Source organism: Octopus bimaculoides, chromosome 3 (assembly GCF_001194135.2).
Source record: "Octopus bimaculoides isolate UCB-OBI-ISO-001 chromosome 3, ASM119413v2, whole genome shotgun sequence".
Classification (NCBI taxonomy): Eukaryota; Metazoa; Mollusca; class Cephalopoda; order Octopoda; family Octopodidae; genus Octopus; species Octopus bimaculoides.
The window spans coordinates 142,043,572-142,048,658 of record NC_068983.1 but is presented as its reverse complement, the minus strand read 5'-3'; the positions used below and the strand labels follow the sequence as shown (position 1 = coordinate 142,048,658).

The window sequence follows — 5,087 nt, the reverse complement described above, 5'->3', positions numbered from 1 at the left end:
GGCACATAAAAGACATCATTTCGAGCGTGGCCGTTTTCGTGCGGGTGACACGTAAAAGCACCCACTACACTCTCTGAGTGGTTGGCGTTAGGAAGGGCATCCAGCTGTAGAAACTCTGCCAAATTAGACTGGAGCCTGGTGTTGCCATCCGGTTTCACCAGTCCTCAGTCAAATCGTCCAACCCATGCGAGCATGGAAAGCGGATGTTAAACGATGATGATGATGATGATGATATACACACACACCCATACATTATATATATCTTCATTGTTTAATGCCTGCTTTCCATGCCGGCATGGGTTGGACAGTCTGACTGAGGACTGGAAAGCCGGGAGGCTGCACCAGGCTCCAATCTGATCTAGCAAGGATTCTATAGTTAGATGCCCTTCCTAATGCCAACCACTCCGAGAGTGTAGTGGGTCCTTCTTCACAACCTTGATTTTTTTATCTCATTCTGAAAAAAATTTTTTATATATACGCACGCTGATATATGACCTACGTTGGACTCCTTATTCGCATAATCACCGAACCTGGAGCTTAACTATGGTCTATCCATAGCACTTACTCAACATTACCTGATACCTTTGGGTCTTACTGACACCATTACCTCTCATAACCTATATATATATATATATACATATATATATATATATATATATACACACACACACACTTGTATATGGTGTGTTGTGAATTTATGGAAAGAAATCCCATAAAACTCAACAATTTTTTTTTTAAATGGAGAAGAGAAAATGTTAAAATATATAAGTTCTCTTATATATTTTAACATCTCCATTTTTAACAAAATCATTGAGTTTTACAGGATTTCTTTCCATAAATTCACAACACATCATATACAAGTATTATTTTCATATTCACAAATTTATGCCGGTAAGCTATCAGCATACTAGAAATCATTTTTGGAAACCTCCAAATTAAAGGACAAATCTAATTCAACCTTTTTATACACTCACACACACACACATATATATATATATACATACAGATACACATACATTATATAGCATGGAACATGGATGTTAAATGATAATGACACATACATATAGATGCACACACACTGGTTCAAATCTTATTTTGCTTTTTAGATGTAGGAGAGACATGTAAGAAATAAGTTCTGTAAAACAAGTTTGTGTGTGTGTCTATACATGTATGTGTGTGTATACATGTATGTGTGTCTATGCTTGGCGGTAATACCAATCACAAATATGATAATGACCAAAAATAAAAATTAACGACACTCATAAATGCAATGAGATTGAAATCAGCAGAAATGAAATAAAACTGAGAAATGTTAAAATCTAAACAGAAACAAGCTCCATATTTTGAAGAACTGTTTCTATATATGGTAGACAGCGTTGAACAGATAGATAGCATTATGTAGTAACGGATTAAACTTAACTGTAAATTACTGTCATTATTAATGAAGAAGAAGAAGAAGAAGAAGAAGAAGAAGAAGAAGAAGAAAAAGAAGAAAAAGAAGAAGAAGAAGAAGAAGAAGAGTTGTACAGAGCTAACTAATTTTTTAATCACAAATAAATTTTATTAGATATCAATAAACATTATTATTTTTAAAGAAATCATAATTTGCCGTCAAACTAAAAATGAACCACGTAGTTCATGTAGACAAGCAACAGAGTAAATCTAGATTAAATAAAACTTATGTAATAAAATTTATCCTTGAGAGTTACGAAAATAAGAATAGTTAACGTGACTTGCATGTGTACATTAACATATATACATGTAACTATAAACAAAAAAAACATATTCTACATAAAGTGTTAAAGAAAAAGAAGCATGCACACTTATACAAAGCATAAAATAATGTAGACAATTTAGAAATGGCTTTTTCTTTTTTAGTTTTTATTTGATTTTTTTCTTAACTGAAAATGAAATCGAGAAATGCTAACCTACCATGAAAGCCTGCATCTTCATATTTAAGACATTTCTTTTAACTTACATTTATATCATTGGTATTATTAACTAACTAATAAACAAAAAAAAACACACTAAACAATTTAGGTAAGTGGTGGCCATAAATAGGACATGGCTAATATTTGGCTCTGAATATTTAGCCTTCCTAGTTCCTGTAAGGATTCAACAAGTGTCAAGAGAATAACGTAAAATGAGAACGGAAGGAAGAGAGAATAAGTGGGATATACAGAGAGAGACCAACAGACAGTGGTAGGGAGGGAGGGATATCAAGAAATTGGAATGAGAGAGTTATTTACAAAACTACAAGGAGTGTATAGCAAATATATCTAGCAAAAAAGACGTCAGCTGAGGTTAAATCTACTGTCATAAGATACATGTATACATCAATATTTACACAAACACATACATAAGCATACAGACATCCTATACTTGACCCCTTTCTTATTATGTCACTTCTAAGGTAGACTAGCCAAATCATAGCAGTAATGTTTGATAAACTGTCTCGTTTTAATTACTTGTTTTTTTTTTTTTGTTTTATCTTTTTTTCTTTAAAGCATTTCAACTGAGTTTAAGACTAGCAGGCTACATACATTGCTCTCTTTCCAAAACCATCTGCAAGAGAATAGCTTCTGATCAGATGTTGAATGATAAAGATATGAAATGATAAAAAATATCTGAAGATAATTACTGGTATCAGGTTGCAGTAGTTGTAATTAATCAGATAAAAACCAGTGTCAAGGTTGCAAAACAGAGAGAAACTTCAATTACAGGTCTGTATGTGACTAGCAGCGGGAAATACATTGGTTTTCTTGTATGAGTGAGAATATTACTGAAGGCACATTATAGCATCTAAACCTTATATAAGGGACGCCAAGAACTATTTCAAAACAACTTCCATTTGCACACGTAAAATACACCATTTTGAGCATGGCCATTGCCAGTACCGCCTGACTGGCCTTCGTGCCGGTGGCACGTAAAGGCACCCACTACACTCTCAGAGTGGTTGGCGTTAGGAAGGGCATCCAGCTGTAGAAACTCTGCCAAATCAGATTGGAGCCTGGTGTAGCCACCTGGTTCACCAGTCCTCAGTCAAATCATCCAACCCATGCTAGCATGGAAAGCAGACGTTAAATGATGATGATGATGATGATTAACTTTAAAACAGCCTACTGATAAAAAAAAAAAACAGCTGGTAGAATAAGAATGTTAATCCAAAAAAAGTTGACTGAAACACACATGAAATATGGTAGCATATACAGAGTACCAGACTTGTGAGTTATTCCTAAGAAGTTTCATTAAGCCAATCAAACATCTTGGAAATTGCTCAGTCAAATTAGACTAATAGAACTCAGCTAAGAGCAATTTACTGGAGTCAATCTAACTGACTAACCCCATTCCACTAAAATTGTTGGCCATGGGCCTAACTTATCATCAGCAGCAGCAGGTGAAAGGAAGACAGAGTAAGAACTCATGGTTTTCGCTGGTCTTCTCTGACTTATGAGATTGGCATTCAGTTTGAACTTCTGCAGGTTGATATCCTGATGAAAACATGCATGGGGTGGGATTTCCAGACTGAGGCAGCATTCAATGAAAGGGCCAGAGAAGAAAAACACAAAGATGAAAGGGAGAGAAATACCCAATCAAGTAAACTCGAGTTGATAGCGTACACACATAGCTAGATTAAAAAAAAAAAAAGCAAAAGTCATTGGCATGTGGTTAGAAAGAGAGAAAAGAAACATCTAAGGGCTCATTGTTGAATCCTGTTGGTAATGAAATCATAGCCAATCACTTAAAAGTCTTCCTTTTGAATATAGTCTGAGAATAAGAACTGTGATGTGCTGTCATGCAGTTTCCATCAACCAAATTTCAGTCATAAGGTTGGTTAACCTGGAACTATTGCAGAAGACACTGTTCCAGATATATGAGTTATACTCTAATGTGAATCTTATTTGTGCTTTATAGAGAGTCAGCAACTGATCAGAACTGAAATATTTCGTGACCCTAAAGAAGAAGAATGGTTTGCGGGGTGAAGTTTTAACAATATTACTGATTATGAGGCCTAACATTTGTATGATGTTCATTAATAGTCATGTTGCAGGCCTTCTCCTGTCAGCATACCAATAATTTACTGATGGTATAAGACTGTTTTCTTGATATGTTTAGCAATTCTGTTTTTGTGCTGTCGAAGATTAGGTTAACATGTCCAATTATTATCATGAAACAAATTTATATAAAAATGACAGCAATGTTTTACAGCCAATAACATTCTACATGATTTCAGTTTTAGCAAATCTTCTGTTTTGGTCAATGTCATTTTCTCCATTTTCTGAATGCAAAAGCACTTTCTAAATGAAGCCCTTTTTGTTAGAGAATGGCCCAATTTGACAGACATGATATCATTTTTTTTATCATTTCATTTAATGGCTAATTTTCTATTTTGTATTGGTTAAGCAAATCTACTTGACTGATCTCCTCACATCATCTATAGAAAGGCAGGAATATGTATGGCAAAGCTAGATTTTACAACTAGTTGCACTTCAGAATTCTAAGCAGAGACCAAGGGTTAATAAATAAATGAGAATGTTTTCTGCGAACAATTCTTTAAACAGTATGTACAAATATATCAAAATACATCACCAATATTAAAATGGATGGAAACAATATTTAAAAAAGAATAACTAAAAATAAAAGCCATCTCAACTGCATTGTCACTGAAATAACAAATACAAGAATCAAGTCTGGATGAGAGATAATAGAGAAATTTTTTTCTCTGGGTTAAAGTAGTCCATTGAATTAATCTTACGCTGATGTAAAAAGATAAAAAAATTTAACTCTGGCAAAATTATAACCAAGAGCACTTTAAGTATAGAAATAGTTACAGTAATATCTATGTTTGTATGTATATGTGTGTGTGCAAGCACTGTGTATATATTACATACATTTTAGTTTTAATAATCAACAAAAGTTACAGAGTAACTCAAGGGGTGAGAGATAAATGTGTTGGCAACACATGTAACTCTTGGCTCTTGAGTTGCTCTGTAACTTCTACTGGCTATTAATAATAAACATATATGTGCTCATGTTTTTAATTCTATTTTCCTATATATATATATATATATATATATATATATATA

At 33.6% G+C, this 5,087-nt stretch overlaps 1 protein-coding gene across 1 annotated transcript in view; it reads right to left on the bottom strand.

Moving 5' to 3' along the window:
- Window positions 1-5,087, bottom strand: part of LOC106880514 (protein PHTF2) — an 85,399-nt gene that overhangs the window by 31,318 nt on the left and 48,994 nt on the right. The gene's annotated exons all lie outside the window — the stretch shown is intronic.